The sequence below is a fragment of the Musca domestica genome, unplaced genomic scaffold, assembly GCF_030504385.1.
Source record: "Musca domestica strain aabys unplaced genomic scaffold, Musca_domestica.polishedcontigs.V.1.1 27, whole genome shotgun sequence".
NCBI lineage: Eukaryota > Metazoa > Arthropoda > Insecta > Diptera > Muscidae > Musca > Musca domestica.
The window spans coordinates 9,590,239-9,608,783 of NW_026712286.1; the positions used below are offsets into that span (position 1 = coordinate 9,590,239).

The 18,545-nt window shown below is 32.3% G+C and overlaps 1 protein-coding gene across 1 annotated transcript in view; it reads right to left on the bottom strand.

The window, feature by feature from the left end:
• The window catches only part of LOC109611893 (uncharacterized), a 349,779-nt gene extending 349,005 nt beyond the window's left edge, over positions 1-774 (bottom strand). Inside the window, exon 1 of the mRNA XM_059124225.1 lies at positions 584-774. The gene's annotated coding sequence lies outside the window, so the exon portion shown is untranslated. The remainder of the gene's footprint in view (positions 1-583) is intronic.
• Positions 775-18,545: the final 17,771 nt, after the last annotated feature.

Genomic DNA, 18,545 nt, shown 5'->3' on the forward strand with positions numbered 1-18,545 from the left:
ATTGTACCTTTGGGTTTTCACCGTCGTGCTGAAAAATTGACCCAAAATTAATGTCCATCTTACCCAGTAAATATTATCCGATGGCCATTAAAAATGGTAGGCTTCTTCCCTATCCTAAACTCTAAACTCCTGTGAAATGCCGTGTCGATTGGTCATGAATTGCGATCTAGAGAGCGACTGCCCAAAATCAAGAAAAATTCTTTTTGTCCATTTTAATCTCTAAATATTTTGCGAATACCTTCAAAAACAATAGGCTTCTAGCTGGTCCTAACCCGGCCCCCATGAAAAAAATTCCGTTAGGATTGGAAGATATTTTGTGACCTGTGTGAAATATGCTCTAAATTAATATTCTCCGATTTTACATTGTCCCATGAAAACCTTGAAAAATATTGGTAATTTAATTTGTTTCCCTTCCATGGACTTAATCTCTTTCACTTTGACAACCAGACATTAATTAGCCCAAGTATTAGTATAATTATTTAAATTTTATTATTTTAATTTTTTTAACTATTATTGTTGTTTTAATTTATTTCTCTTTAATCATTACATTAAGTTTTAATTATAATTGGTAAATTCTATTAACCTGATTTTATTAGCTCAAAATATTATGAATATTTATATTTTTTTCCTTTTTTTGTAATTTAATTAATTTAAATTTGCACACTTTTTTTCCACTTTAATTTATTTTTATTTTCCTTTTTTTTTTGGTTGGGATTAAATTGAATTTTTTTATATTTCAATTAACCGACAAACGACAAGGGATGCGATGAGATGAGATTCTGCAAAAAAAAAGAGGGAGAGAAGAGAGAGAAAAAATGGTAATTAGTTAAACATAAAGGACTAAATGTGTAAAAAAATATATAAATATATTAAAAAAATAATTAATAAATTTGATAAAGGCTAGTTATTTTATTAAATTAATTATTTTAATAAATTTAAAAAATTATTTAAATTAAATTAAATAATAAAATAATTTTTTAATTTAAAAAGGTAAAAAACCCGTAATTTCGGCCGAGACGAACTTTTAATAACCTCTGGCATTTGGAACGAATTTTGCAAATTTTCAAAAAAAAAAAAAAAAAAAAAAAAAAAAAAAAAAATACATAAATAAAATTCGTCAAAAATTCTGTTATAATAGGGTCTATAGGACGACGTGGACCTGCATAGGCAACTTTTGTCATGAGCCATTACAATATTCAAATGCGAAACTTGAGAAAAAATTTCGTTGAATCATGGCTTTAAAATCATAAAAATACGAATATCGGGAGGTACCATCATATGGGGGCTATACGAAGACGTGAACCTGCACAGACAATTTTCTGCTATAGGTTGTAGTATCCGTTACGAAATTCAAATACCAAATTTGAAACAATTCCGGTGAATAATGTCGCTAAAATCATCAAAATGCCGAATATCGGGAGGTACTCTTATATGAGGGCTATACGAAGACGTAGACCCGCATAGACAATTTTCTGTCAGAGCCTGTAGTATCCAATTCGAACTTTAAATACCAAATTTGAAACAATTCCGCTGAACAATGTCACTAAAATCATCAAAATACCGAATATCGAGAGGTACTGTTATATGGGGGCTATATGAAGATGTGGACCTACGCAGACAATTTTCTGTCATAGGCTGTAGTATCTATTACGAACTTCAAATTCCAAAATTTGAAGCAATTCCGTTAAATATTGTTGCTAAAATCATAAAAATACTGAATATCGGGAGGTACTGTTATATGGGGGCTATATGAAGAGGTGGACATGCACAGACAATTTTCTGTCATTGGCTGTAGCATACATTACGTACTTCAAATACAACATTTGAAACAATTCCGATAATTGATGTCGCTGAAATCATCAAAATACCGATAATCGGAAGGTACCGTCGTATGGGAGCTATATTAAGGCGTGGACCTACAACGACAATTTTCTGTCGTAGGCTGTACTACCCATTACGAAAATCAAACACCAAATTTGAAATAATTCCGGTGAATAATGTCGCTAAAATCATCAAAATACCGAAAATGGGGAGGTGCCCTTATATGGGGGCTATATGAAGACTAGGACTTGCACCGACAATTTTCTCCCTTAGGCTGTAGTATCCAATTCGAACATCAAATGCCAAATTTGAAACAATTCCGGTGAATCGTGGCTTTAAAATCATCAAAATACCGAATATCGGGAGGTACCGTTGTATGGGGGCTATATGAAGAGGGGGACCTGCACCGACAATTTTTTGCCTTAGGCTGTAGTATTGAATTCGAACATCAAATACCAAATTTGAAATAATTCTGGTGAATAATGTCGGTAAAATCTTTAAAATGCCGAATACCGAGAGGTATCGTTATATGGGGTGCTATACCAAAACGTGGACCTGCACAGACAATTTTTGGTCTTAGGCTGTAGTACCCATTACGAACTTTATACACCATATTTGAAACAATTCCGGTGACTAATGTCGCTAAAATCATTAAAAAGCCGAATATCTGGAGGTACCATTATATGGGGGCTATATGAAGACGTGGACCTACACAAACAATTTTCTGTCATAGGCTGTAGTATAGATTACGAACTTCAAATACGAAATTTGAAACAATTCCATTATATAATGGCGCTAAAATCATCAAAATACCGAAAATCGGAAGGTGCCGTTATATGGAGGCTATACGAAGGCTTGGACCTGCACAGACAATTTTCTGTCTTAGACTGTAGTATCCATTACAAAATTCAAATACCAAATTTGAAACAATTCCGGTGAATAATGTCGCTAAAAATATCAAAATATCGAATATCGGAAGGTACCTTTGTATGGGGGCTATATGAAGACGTGTAGCCCAAACAGACCATTTTCTGTCATAGGCTGTACTACCCATTACGAAAATCAAATTCCAAATTTGAAACATTTCCGCTGAATAATGTCGCTAAAATCACAAAAATACGGAAAATATGGGGGGTACCATTATACGGAGGCTATACGAAGACGTAGACCTGCACAGACAATTTTCTGTCAAAGGTTGTACTACACGTTACGAACTTTAAATACCAAATTTAAAAGAATTCCGCTGAACAATGTCACTAAAATCATCAAAATACCGAAAATCGGAAGGTTCCGTTATATGGGGGCTATACGAAGGCGTGGACCTGCACCAACAATTTTCTGCCTTAGGCTGTAGGATCCATTTCGAACATCAAATACCAAATTTGAAATAATTCCGGTGAATAATGTCGCTAAAAGCATCGAAGTACCAAATATCGGAAGGTATTGTTATATGGGGCCTATACGAAGGCGTGAACCTGCGCGAAAAATTTTCCGTCATAGGCTGCTGTATCCATTACGAACATGTAATACCAAATTTGAAACAATTTCGCTGAATAATGTCGCCAACATCATCAAAATACCGATAATCGGAAGTTACCGTTGTATGGAGGCTATACGAAGACGTGGACATGCACAGACAATTTTTGGTCGTAGGCTGTAGTGCCCATTGCGAACTTTAAATACCAAATTTGAAACAATTCCGGCGAATAATATCGCTAAAATCTGCAAAAATCCAAATATCGGGAGGTGCCCTATATGAAGGCGTGGACCTGCATGAACAATTTTTCGGTCTTAGGATGTAGTATCCATTACGAACTTCAAATACAAATTTGAAATAATTCCGTTGAATAATGTCGCTAAAATCATCAAAATACCGAATATCGTGAGGTACCGTTATATGGGGGCTATACAAAGACGTGGACCTACGTAGACAATTTTCTGTCATAGGCTGTGGTATCCATTGCTTACTTTATATACCAAATTTGAAACAATTCCGGTAAATAATGTCGCTTACATCACCAAAATACCGAAAAAAGGAGGTACCATTGTATGGGGGCTATACCAAAACGTGGACCTACATGACCCGTTTTCAATACCAAAAGTCTCGCAGACTTAGTATACATTTGAGTGAAATTTTATCAACCGACTTCATTTCGTTCGGAAGCTAGAGGCATTTCCACAGACGGACGGACATCTTTAAATCGACATAGAATTTTATGCTGATCAAGAATGTGCATACTTTATGGGGTCTAAAATGTATATTTCGAGGTGTTACAAACGGAATGACAAACGTAATATACCCTCCATACTGTGTATGGTGGAGGGTATAAAGTGGAACACCCCATCATCCGCTTGCCTTTGTGGAACCCAAGCAATTACTCAATTACACATTGATTTTTCATATTTTCCCAAAGGGCATTGCCAAGTGGGTTTGTTGTTGTTGTTGCTGCTTTTTTTCTAAAATCAATCGATGATGACGCTGACGATGATACCCGCATATTCCTCAAAATATATTGAGTATTGAATTTTTCATTCAACACTTAACTAAATTTGATTGAATTAAATGTGATTTGCTGAGAGGCAAGAGTCACAGAGGCTCATTTGTGGTATTCTAGGGGTGGGGGTTGGGTGTGTGCCTATGTGTAAATCTCTGAAGCCACAATCAGGGATGGGAATTTTAAATCGAATCAATATCGAAGCAGGATTTTGGAAAATTTTTGAACAAAAATGGATTTAAAAAAAAATCATATCTTTAAACATTAAATAATATTAAATAATAATATTAAATAAATAATTAAATATGCGTTCTTAAATTTTTCGGACTTTTTTAAAATCAATTTTTTTAATAGGGATTAAAAAAAAAATACGCATCCCCTCCACCTTGAAAAGTATATATCAGCATAAAATTCTAAGACGATTTAACGATGTACGTCTGTCTCTCTGTCCGACTGTCTGTCGGTTGAAATCACAATTCAGCCCACATTATTTGACGAAGAGCTTCAAAATTTGGCAAAAGATATTGAACCAACCGTCCTAGAAGGTTGGTATTAAAAATGAGATATATCGGTCCACATCTTCGTATAGACCCCATATAACGGTACCTCCCTCTATTCGGTACTTTGTTGATTTTAGCGACATTATTCACCGGCATTGTTTTAAATTTGCCATTTGAAGTTCGAAATGGATACTGGAGGCTATGATAGAAAATTTTCTATGCAGGTCCACGTTGTCGTGTAGCCCCCATATTACGGCACCTCCCGATATTCGGTATTTTGATGATTTTAGAGACATTTTTACCGGAATTGTTTCAAATTTGGTATTTGAAGTTCATAATGGATTCTACAGCCTAAGACAGAAAATGAGCCATGTGGGTCCACGTCTTCCTATAACCCCCGAAATACCCCCGATATTCGGTATTTTGATGATTTTAGCGACATTATTTACCTTAATTATTTCAAATGTTGTATTTAAAGTTCGCAATGGATACTGGAGGCTATGGCAGAAAATTTTCTGTGCAGGACCAGGACGTCTTCGTAAAGCCCTCATATAATGGTACATCCCTCTATTCGGTATTTTGATAATTTTAGCGACCTTATCCACCGGAATTGTTTCAAAATTGGCATTTGAAGTTCGCAATGGATACTGGAGGCTATGGCAGAAAATTTCCTGTGCAGGACCACGTCTTCGTAAAGCCCTCATATAATGGTACCTCCCGATATTCGGTATTTCGATTATTTTAGCGACCTTATCCACCGGAATTGTTTCAAATTTGGCATTTGAAGTTCGAAATGGGTACTACAGCCTAAGACAGAAAATAGTCTGTGCAGGTCCCTGTATTCTTATAGCCTCCATATAACGTTACCTCCCTCTATTCGGTACTTTGTTGATTTTAGCGACATTATTCACCAGAATTGTTTCAAATTTGGTATTCGAAGTTCGTATGATATGATAGAAAATTTTCTATGCAGGTCCACGTTTTGGTATAGCCCTCATATAACGGTACATCCCGATATTTTTTATTTTAATTTTCACATTTGAATATTTTCAAGTTTCGCATTTGAATATTGTAATGACTTATGATGCAAGTTACCTATGCAGGTCCACGTCGTCGGTCCATACCGTATATAGTAATATAATGGCTACATTCGGTATTTTTAAAATTTTAACAGAATTTTTAACGGATTTTTTTTTTTTTGAAAATTGTTTTTTGAAATAATTTTTGGCCGAGCCTACAGCCTTTTTTTACATCAGGGCGGCATTGGATTTCAAAAAAGAAAAAGTACTGGACTACTGAATATCATCTCCCATCACTGGTTTTTGGGGAGCAATTCCTTTACAACACTCTATAATTGCTTCAGAAAATGACACTCTTTGTCAATACCAAATTCCGATGCTTCAATGCTGCCGTCTTGACTCCACACACACACAGAGCTATAGGCATACAGCCCCCCGCCCCCCCAACCCTGAATACCATATCATTATCATTACAATTATCATAAGCATTTCCCTTTCCGGTTCAATTTTCTTCGTGTTGTTGTTGTTGTTCTCCATCAGCCAACACTTGATTTTTTTCGGTAATTTGTAATTATTTGAAAATTGTTGTTGTTTTTTTCGTTTTTATTGTTTTTGTTACTTTTGTAATTTTCGCTGTAAATGAGCAAAATGAGAAAACTCAACAATGAACTTCGGTCTAATTGCTTAGGCAAACAAGTTGCGTCAACTCGAGTTCTTAGCTCACCCTCTCCCTCTCCCACTAATGAAATAAATTGCAAAGAACCGTCTCTCTCTCTCTCTCTCTCGGGTTTCCATTTTTGCTTTTTTGGTGGAAAAATGAGCGACTGACTGACGATTTCATGCCATCAAGTTTATTGATTTTACAATTATCGCTTCATTATCATGAAGTGGATGAAGATGAGCCAAGTGCGGGAGTTAGCCTTGCCTGGAGTGGCAACCCTCCAAAACATTTAATGGGGAATGTGGGGAAATTACTTTGGCACTTAAATTTAAACGCCTCGAATGGATGGATAGATGGATAGCTGACTGGTGCGTATTGAAATCCAATTTAAAAGTTATGGCTTTTAGATGATTTGTGTTTTAGTTGCTGCCTCTTCGTTGTTTTTTATTATCTCTCTCCGCTTATTTTCCCCAGCGCTAGTTAATGAGCAACAAGGAGATTTATTATTTTTCTTCTACTTCTTCATCATCTGCTTGCCGTAGATGATGCAAGTGTTAAATAATGGAGAACTTAAATTATCATAACTTTGGAGGTTGTAAATCAAGCTGATGAAATTTGTTTGAGCGGTAAAATTGAGATTTTTATGGTTATTTTAATGGATATTTAGAAAAACTAATGATTTTTTTTTTTTTTTTAATTAAAGGAAATTTTCTTCAGAATTATCTGAGCTGTAAACAAAATAAAAAAAAAACAAAATCTTCAAAAATAATCTGCAGCCCCCATATAACGATACGTCCCGATATTCGGCATTTTAACGATTTTAGCGACATTATTCACCGGAATTATTTCAAATTTGGTATTTAATGTTCGAATTGGATACCACAGCCTAAGGCAGAAAATTGTCGATGCAGGTCCACCTCTTCATATAACCCCCATATACCTGTACCTCCCGATATTCGATATTTTTATGATTTTAGCGACATTATTCGCAGGAATTGTTTCAAATGTTGTGTTTGAAGTACGTAATGGGTACCGCAGCTTTAGGCAGAAAATTGTCTGTGCAGGTCCACGTCTTCGTATAGCCCCCATATAACGGTACCTCCCTATATTCGGTATTTTTATGATTTTAGGGACATTATTCACCGGAATTATTTCAAATTAAGTATTTGAAGTTCGTATTGGATTCTACAGCCTAACACAGAAAATTGTGTGTGCAGGTGCATGTCTTTGTGTAGCCCCCATTTAACGGTACCTCCCGATATTCGGTATTTTGATTATTTTAGCGACACTATTCACCGGAATTGTTTCAAATTTGGTATTTGAAGTTCGTAATAGATACTAGAATATAAAACCGAAAATGGGCCATGTAGGTCCACGTCTTCGTATAGTGCCCATATAACGCTACACCCGATTTTCGGTATTTTTATGATTTGAGCGACTTTATTCAGCGGAAATGTTTCAAAATTGGTATTTGAAGTTTGTTATGGATACTTCAGCCTATGACAGAAAATTTTTTGTGCAGGCTCACAGCTTCGTATAGCCCCCATATATCGGTACCTCCCGATATTTGGTATTTTTATGATTTTAGCGACATTATTCACCGGAATTCTTTCAAATTTTGTATTTGAAGTTCGTAATAGGTACTACAGCCCACGACAGAAAATTGTCCGTGCAGGTCCACGTTTTGGTATAGCCCCCATAAAACGGTACCTTCCGATATTCGGTATTTTTATGATTTTAGCGACATTATTCACCGAAATTGTTTCAAATTAGGTATGTGAAGTTCGTAATAGGTACTACAGCCTAAGACTGAAAATTGTCTATGCAGGTCCATGTCTTCGTAAAGCACCCATATAGCGGTACCTCCCGATATTCGGAATATTGATAATTTTAGCTATATAAATCACCGAATTTTTTCTCAAGTTTCGCATTTGAATATTCTAATGGCTTTTTGACAAAATTTGCCTATGCAGGTCCATGTCGTCGTATAGATCCTGATATAACGACTGCACTCTGTTTCGGGTTTTAAGATTTTAACAGAATTCAAAAGATTTTTTTTTTTTGAAAATTGCCAAATTCGTTCCAAATCGTGAGGGGTTTTCAAAGATCGGCCCAGCTCGGACAGCTTTTTTACTCGATTTTTTTTCTCGAAAGCAGAAAAACAAGTCATTTTGGAATATCTTGTGAAATTCAAAGGCACACACACACACACACACACTCATATGTGTTACTCATCAAAAATAAACCACTTCGCATTGATATGTATTTTTTTGTAATCACTTCATTGTAAAGTAATTGAGTTGAAGAATTATGAAATGGAATTGGTAATTTTTCTTTTTCCTCAATTCAATTTAAGTAGAAAAGTAAATATTTCGATACTCAATAGGAGTACACAAAGACACACACATGTACGCACACACAAAAATACACACACTCGTGTAAAGAAAATGCATATAGCAACAATTACAAATGAGTATTGAAAACAATTAAAATTTTATGGTTAATGGGAAAATATTAGAAATCAATTCATTTAGAGCCCTCATGATTTTTCAAAAAAAAAAAAAAAAAAAATCAAAATAAAAAAAGTCTACAATTTTTTTATAAATCACAGATCAATATTTTATTAGAAAATGCTTGGTAATGAAATCACAATTTCATAGCAAATAATAAAAATAATTGGTTTCTCAATATCCAAAAAAAAAAAAAAAAAAAACTATAAAATTCTAGTTTACCCAAAGATTCCGCAGCGACTTCCCAGTGTAATTTTTCTCTCCCCCCTTCCCCCTTTTCGCCCCCTCACATCATCCTCTTCCAGCCATCATAACATGTCGTTTTAGAAGTTAAGTCGAAATTAATGATTTATTTTGTGTGTGTGTGTGTCTGTGTGGACGGCAAATAAAAATCTTGGCCTCAGCAAATAATGATTTGGCACAAAATGTTTGCTGTTGCCATTGTTGTTGTTGTTGTTGTTGGTGGCACAATTGTTAGGAAAACATATATCCGTTACCAAATAAACAATCATCTAAAGAGCAATAATAAGAACAAAATAAATGCTACAATTTTTTACTTTTGAAAACAAATATCGGCACAAAACAATGAAATGGCAAGAATTTTTGCACTCCGCTTTTGTTACAGAAGCCTGTACCTGGTAGCTGGCTAAAAACAGAAGGCAAGAAAAAAAGACTACACTGTGCACTGTGGGTCAGAAAAGCAAAATTCCAAAATACTAATTATAACCTCAGTCATATGACTAGTTCTAAACTCAGTCATATGCCCAGAGGATGAGATGAAAAAACTGCAACCAACTTCAGACTGCTGTCATTTCTAAAAATCCACGCTTGAAGAAATATTTCTAAAAAACCACGCTTGAAAAAATATTTCTAAAAATCCACGCTTGAAAAAATATTTCTAAAAATCCACGCTTGAAAAAATATTTTTAAAAATGCACGCTTAAAAAAATGTTCACGCTTGAAAAAATATTTTTAAAAATTCACGCTTGAAAAAATATTTCTAAAAATCCACGCTTGAAAAAATATTTCTAAAAATCCACGCTTGAAAAAGTATTTCTAAAAATCCACGCTTGAAAAAATATTTTAAAGAAATCCACGTATCAAAAATATTTCTAAAAATCCACGCTTGAAAAAATATTTCTAAAAATCCACGCTTGAAAAAATATTTCTAAAAATCCACGCTTGAAAAAATATTTCTAAAAATCCACAACTGAAAAAATATTTCTAAAAATTCACGCTTGAAAAAATATTTCTAAAATCCACGCTTGAAAAAATATTTCTAAAAATCCACGCTTGAAAAAATATTTCTAAAAATCCACGCTTAAAAAAATGTTCACGCTTGAAAAAATATTTTTAAAAATCCACGCTTGAAAAAATATTTCTAAAAATATTTCTAAAAATCCACGCTTGAAAAAATATTTCCAAAAATATTTCTAAAAATCCACGCTTGAAAAAATATTTCTAAAAATCCACGCTTGAAAAAATATTTTTAAAAATGCACGCTTAAAAAAATGTTCACGCTTGAAAAAATATTTTTAAAATATACACGCTTGAAAAAATATTTCTGAAATCCACGCTTGAAAAAATATTTCTAAAAATCCACGCATGAAAAAATATTTCTAAAAATCCACGCTTTAAAAAATATTTCTAAAAATCCACGCTTTAAAAAATATTTCTAAAAATCCACGCTTGAAAAAATATTTCAAAAAATCCACGCTTGAAAAAATATTTCTAAAAATCCACGCTTGAAAAAATATTTTTAAAAATCCACACTTGAAAAAATATTTCAAAAAATCCAAGCTTGAAAAAATATTTCTAATAATCCACGCTTGAAAAATATTTTTAAAAATCCACGCTTAAAAAAATATTTCTAAAAATCCACGCTTGAAAAAATATTTCTAAACATCCAGGATTGAAAAAATATTTTTAAAAAACCACGCTTGAAAAAATATTTTTAAAAATCCACGCTTGAAAAAATATCCACGCTTGAAAATTTTTTTTTAAAAATCCACGCTTGAAATTTTTTTTTTAAAAATACACCCTTGGAAAAATATTTCTAAAAATGTACGCTTGAAAAAATATTTTTAAAATATACACGCTTGGAAAAATATTTCTAAAAATCCTCGCTTGAAAAAATATTTCTAATAATCCACGCTTGAAAAAATATTTCTAAAAATCCACGCTTGAAAAAGTATTTCTAAAAATCCACGTTTGAAAAAATATTTCTAAAACATCCACGTTTATTAGGGTCTCAATAAAATATTTAAAAAAAAAAATCCACGTTTGTTAGGTTCTCATTAAAATATTTAAAAAAAAATCCACGTTTGTTAGGGTCGCCAAAAAATATTTTTAAAAGATCCACGCTTGTTAGGGTCTTTTTCAAATATTTTTAAAAAATAAACATTTGAAAAAGTCTCTTGAAAAAAATATTTTAAAAAATCCACTTTTGTTAGAGCCTCTTGAAAAAAATGTAAAAAACCCAATTCAATTTTTTCAAAAACTTTTTCTTTTAAATTAGATTTGAAAATGAATATTTTTTTCAAGGTCATTTCGATCCACAAACATTTCCATGTGAGGCTCTGTTCTTCAACCCAGTAACCCATATTACGCGTTATTTTCACAGAATTATTTAATTTATCCATAATTAAAAAACATAAATATTTATTTTTGATATCAGCCGACCACTCCTCACGTTTATTTTTCAATTTATATTTTTTTTCGATATTATTAACATTTTTTATTAAATAAATATTTGGTCTTCAAAAATGATAACATAAAAAAATAGCCGCCTATATTTACAATTCACAACCGTACCCTGTTAGGGAATGGCCTAATGTTTGTCTTCGAAATAATTATTTAAAAAAAATTAAAAATGAAATGAACTTTGGACAGGGAAAAAATATTTTTCATTCCAATTTTTGGGAAAATTTTATACGAAATTTTCAAAATAAAATTTGATATTTCTTATCTGCCATAATCCCTAAAAGACCTCTGCCAAATATGCAATTTTCTTATTTTATATTTCACACCACCTCCCTCTCAATATTCACAAAGAGTCCATTGACCCCTTTAAACCAAATTGTTTTGGTTCTGCCAGTTTGTTCTTTTTTTTTTTTTTTTTTTTTTGAAAACTCAATTTCAATGCCGATTTGAAATTATCATAAATTGATTGATTTCAGTTTTTATTGGTTTAACAATAAGTAAATGGATACCCAGACTCCCATTAATCATGACACCTATGAATTGGTTTTATTGTTTTTTTTTTCATTTTTTTTACTTTTGTTTTGGAAAAGAAAATACCCAAATTTATGATTTGCCTGACAGTTGGAAACAGTTAATGAATTTTGCTAAAACTCACTAAAAATGAGATGAATATTTTGCAAATTTGGTGAATGTCAATTTGATGTGGGTGTTAATAAAATTAGAACAAGTTAAAAAGCAGTAAGTTCGGCCGGGCCAAACTTTGAATACCCTCCACAATTTGAAACGAATTTGGCAATTTTCAAAAAAATAAAATCCGTTAAAAATTCTGTTAAAATTTTAAAAATACCGAATATAGCCGTTATATTAGGATCTATACGACGTGGACCTACATAGGCATTGTTGTCATAAGCCATTACCATATTTAAATTCGAAACTTAAAAAATCGAATATCGAAGAGTACCGTTAAATGGGGGCTATACGAATACGTGGACTGTAGTACCCAATACGAACTTCAAATACAAAATTTGAAACAATTCCAGTGAATAACGTTGTTAAAATCATCAAAATACCATCATATATAAGAAGACGTGGACCCACACAGAGAATTTTCTGTCGTAGTGCGTAGTATCCATTTCGAACTTCAAATACTAAATTTGGAATAATTCCGGTGAATAATGTAGCTAAAATCATCAAAATACCGAATATCGAGAGGTAACGTTATAGGGGGGCTAGACGTGGACGTGGACCTACATGACCCATTTTCAATACCATAAGTCCTGCAGACATTATATACATTTGGGTAAAATTTTATCATTAGAAGCTAGAGTGATCTCACAGACGGACAGACGTACGGACATCGCTAAATTGATATAGAATTTCTTGAACAAAAATTAAAACCAAATCCACATTTGATAGAGTCTCTTGAAAAAATATTTAAAAATTTTCTTTTGTTAGAGTAACTTGAAAAAAATATTTTATGAAAATTCACGTTTGTCCCTTGAAAATAAAAATTAAAAAAAATCCATGTTTGTCTCCTGAAAAAAAAAAAATTTCTTAAAAAAATCCGCATTTGTCTTAAAAAATCTTAAGAAATTCACGTTTGTACGAGTCTCTTGAAAAAATATTTTTAAAAAATCGCTGCATGTTAATGTCCTTTAAAAAAGTATTTTAGAAAAATCCACACTTGTTAGAGTCTTTTAAAAAATCCACGTTTGTTAGAGCCTTTTTTTCCTTTTTTAAATCTACGTTTGTTAGAGTCTTTTGAAAAAATATTTTCGAAAAAAGCAACGTTTGTTAGAGTTCCTTAAAAAATATTTTCAAAAAAAATCTACTTTTGTTAGAGTCCCTTAAAAATATTTTTTTAAAAATCCACGTTTGTTAGAGTCCTTAGAAAAATATTTTAAAAAGTCCATGTGTGTTGGAGTCTCTTAAAAAAATGTTTTAAAAAATCTACGTTTGTTGGAGTCTCTTGAAAAAATATTTAAAAAACTTCTTTTAAAAAATATTTTTTTTAAAAAATCCACATTTGTGAGAGTCTCTTGAAAAAATAATTTAAAAAATCCATGTTGCTAAAGTCTCTTTAAAAATATTAAAAAAAATCCACGTTTGTTGGAGACTCTTGACAAATTATTTTAAAAAAATCCAGGTTTGTCTTTTGAAATTTTTTTTTTTTTTAAATCCACATTTGTCTCTTGAAAAAAACTCCACATTCGTTAGAATCTCTTGAAAAAAAAATATATTTTTGAAAATCCACCTTTGTTAGAGTCTCTTAAAAAATATTTTAAAAAATCTCATGTTTGTTAGAGTCCCTTGGAAAAATATTTTCGAAAAAAATCAACATTTGTTAGAGTCTCTGGAAAAAATATTTTAAAAACTCCACAATTGTAAAATATTTTAAAAATCCACGTTTGTTGGAGTCTCTGGAAAAAAATATTTTAAAAACTCCACAATTGTAAAATATTTTAAAAATTCACGTTTGATGGAGTCTCTTGAAAAAAAGTATTTTTAAAAAAATCCACGTTTATAAGAGTCACTTGAAAAATCATTTTAAAAATATTCACGTTTATTAGTCTCTTGAAAAAATATTTCTAAAAAATCAACGTTTCTTAGAGTCCCTTCAAAAATATTAAAAAAATCTACGTTTGTAAAAGTTTCCTAAAAATATTTAAAAAAAATCCTCACTTTTTAAAGTGTCTTGAAAAAAAATTAACAAACTTTACGTTTGTTAAAACTTCTTGAAAAAATATTTTAAAAATATTCACATTTATTAGAGTCTCTAGAAAAAATATTTAAAAATATATATATTAGAGCCTCTTGAAAAAATATTTTTAAAAAATCCACGTTTGTCTAATAAAAAAAATATTTAAAAAAATTTACGTTTGTTAGAGTTTCTTGAAAAAATATTTTCAAAAAATCCACGTTCGCTAGTCTCTAGAAAAAATATATTTTTTAAAAAATTCCACATTTATTGGAGTCTCTTAAAAAAATATTTAAAAAAATTCCACATTTGTTAGAGTCTCTTGAAAAATATTTTTAAAAAATCCACGTTTGTTAGTGTCTGGAAAAAATATTAAAAAAAAAATCCAAGTTTGTTGGAGGTTCTTGGAAAAAAATATTTTTAAAAAATCCACGATTATTAGAGTCTCTTTAAAAAATATATTTTTAAAAAATTCCACATGTGTTGGAGTCTCTTGAAAAAAAATTTTAAAAAATATCCACGTTTATTAGAGTCTGTTGAAAAATATTTCAAAAACTCCACATTTGTTGGAGTCTCTTGAAAAAATATTTAAAAAAATTCCACGTTTGTTTTAAGTCCTGAAAATATTTTATGTTTTCTTCAGGATTTGAAAAATAGCAACAAAATTTAAGAATAAATTTAGATTTGTTTGAATTGGTCACCTTTGGCACGAATTATGGCCTTCAAACGGCCAATGAAACCGTCACATGCTGTCCGAATGTTGCTCTGCGGTATTTTGGTCCATTTCCGGCGAAGCGCTTGCTTGAGGTGATCGACATTTTGGTATTTTTTAATGGCAACCTTGCTTTCCTTACAAAATACTCCAGATACAATAGTCCAACGGATTGTTATCCGGGGATTTTAATGGCCATTGTGCGCTGGAAATGACGAAGCAAGGAACACCGGTTTGTAACCATTCTTGGGCGCTGCGTGCTGAGTGCGATGGTGCGGAGTCCTGGACAAAATTTTTGCGTGCCCAAGACTTTAACACACTCTCCAGAATATTTTTGCCATAATATTCGGCATTTATTCTGATGCCATGGTCGATTAATGCGAGCTGAGAGCGACCATCGGTTGTTATGGCGGTCCACATCATCACCAAGGCCGGCTTGAGTTCTGGTGGCCAACTGAAGGCCATTTGGTGAAAATTCTCACCAAAATGCTTTTGTCCGGCTTGTAAACAATATAATGAGCTGTCACTGGTATAATTTTAACAGCTGTAGCTTAGAAATGACAGCAGTCTGAAATTGGTTGCAGCTTTCGCATTTCACACTGTATATCCCTATTTTTTGCATGTTCCAGAGAGAGAGAGAGACTCTTTCACGTTTCTCCTCATGTCTGTCGCCCATTTTTTTACCTTTACGCTTGATGTCCTTTTCTCAAAAAAAAAAAAAAAATATTCCACATTTTTTTTAGATTTCAGCACGAAAGGATTTATCAGCCTATGGCAATTGTTCACGCATGATTATGGACCCTTCCTCCATAAACTGCCCAAATTACAAAGTGTCACCCTGGCTATTTATAAAAAGATGACACTTGAAATAAAGATGAGCTAATTTGAAAAAATCTTGTTGCAATTAATTTTTGAAAATTAAAAAAACACGCGATTTCGAATGAAAAACGAGGACAAGTGACTAAAACTTATCTGAGGGCATTTTTGACATTTAAAAATAAAGCTGTTAGGGCTGTCAGTTATAGTTGGGCAATTATCTCCAAAATCTGACACAATCTGAGAATTGTAGTGTTTCTTTTTATTGGCTGAAAATAATTTGTCAAAATATGGTTTGCATTTCTTTTCTTTCCTCTGACATTTTGAACTGGCCCACCTACCCACGAAATTGGAGTACCAAAACCAAACAAAGAAATTGAAAGCCAATGCCAGCAGAAAAAAAAAATAATAAAAATAATAATGAAGAGGTAAATACAAAAGCTGATGAAATTGTTAACAACAATAGCAACAACAAGAAAAAAAGTTAAAAATAATCATAATTGTTGTTAGGTCCCGATAACGAGTGAAATACTCAAACTAGCAGCAGCAACAACAACAACAACCATAATTACAATATACAGCTCAATTCAAAACAAATTTGTGGTGGCAGAAAACAAAAACGAAAGAGGGAGGAAGAAGAAACGAAAGAAAAACAAACTTTGAGCAGGTAACCCCCTCGGCAGGCCCAGCAAACCTGTCCGTCCATGGAGAAAAAAAGTCACAACAGACAAAAACCAAAAACCAAAAACAACAACAACAACATTTTTAGTTCTTATCAATGTCAAGAAAGAAGGTAACAAAGAATACGCACAAATGAAACCAATAAACCCACACACATACATACATACACATTATTACGAAAGACAAGCCAAATGAAGGGCATTGGAAAAAATAAAGGGGACAATTCATAAACTATGAAAAAAAAAACACTTTTTCTTTCACATAGAAAATTTTCCCTTTCTTAGAAGGGGGGAGGGGGGGGGTCTCATAAACAAATGTCATTCAAACACGACACCAGTCAGGACATAAATCGGAAGTTTAGGCCCTCCCACGCATTTTTTCAAATGGGGGGCCATAAAAAAAGCCAGCACGACATGCACAAGGAGCAACATAAAATGCAGTTATGTTGGCATAAGTAGACGGAGGGGAGGCGCTACAGGACTCACGAAATTCTTGTCAGGGACTAAAAAATTCAAAAAATATAAATTTTTTTCCTAAGGACCAATAACCGAGGATTTCCTTTTTAAAGGCCAAGAAATTAAAAATTTGTAAAACTATTTTTTTTGAAAAGTTGAGAAAAATGGATTTTTTCTAATATTAAAAAAATGTCTACTTTTATACAGGGTGCGGTGAAAAAAACTGCAACCAATTTCAGATCAGAAAATCCAAACGATTATAAAATCTTAAATAAGCATCCGGTCCTCTTCATATTTCACACATCCCATTTTTTATACCAACACAAGATCTGCTGTGAAGATGGAATATATCGGCCCACTCCTTCTTGTACCTCCCCCACAAAGGGTCAAAATTTTAAATTTCCATGAAGCTCATAAAACGCGAAATTAACATCCAATTCTATTCAGACTTGGCACATCTCAATATTTCCATCAACACACAATGGCCACCAAAATCTCCGGATACCAATCCGTTGGACTATTGTGTCTGAAGTACTTTGGAAAGCAAGGTTGGCACTAAAAATACCAAAGTGTCGATCCCATCAAGCAAGCGCTTCGCCGGGAATGGGCCAAAATACCGCAGAGCAACATTTGGGCAGCGTTTTTTTGCTTTCATTCAATAAAATTTGAAAAAAAATTGTAAAAATTATGGCGTTTGACTTTGTTGCAGTTTTTTTATCTCACCCTATAGTTTTCATAGACCTGGATTTTATAAAAATATTTTTGTAAGGGCCAGCAAAAGACGTGGATTCCTTTAAAATATTTTTCAAAGGACCAGCTAAAGACCTGGAATTTTTAAAAAAGGTTTTTTAAAGGACTAGCTAAAACCGTGGATTTTTTTAAAAATATTTTTAAATTGACCAGGACCAGACGTGGATTGTTTAAAAATATTTTCTAAAGAACCAGCAAAAAATCTGATTTTTTTTAAACATTTTTTAAAGGTATTTTTTAGAAATATTTTTTGAAGGAAGTCGTGAGTTTTTTAAAAATATTATTGAAGGACCAGCAAAAGTCTCCTCCCCTTTTTTTTAAATATTTTTTTAAGGATAGGATTTTATAAAAATATTTTTTAAAGGACCACCAATAGGACGTGGATTTTTTAAATTTTTTTTTTAAAGGACCAGCAAAAGACGTAGATTGTTTAAAAATATTTTTTAAAGGACCAGAAAACAACCTGAATTTTTTAAAAATATTTTTAAAATGGCCAGCAAAAGATATTTTTTAAAAGACCAGCCAAAGACGTGGATTTTTTAAAAGACGTGGATTTTTTTAAAAATATTTTTGAGGGCCTTATAAAAGACGTGGATTTTTTTAAAAATATTGTTTAAAGGACCAGCAAAAGACCTGGATATTTTAAAAAATATTTTTTAAAGGGCCAGAAAATGATGTGGATATTTTTAAAAATATTTTTAAAGGACCTGCAATAGGACGTGGA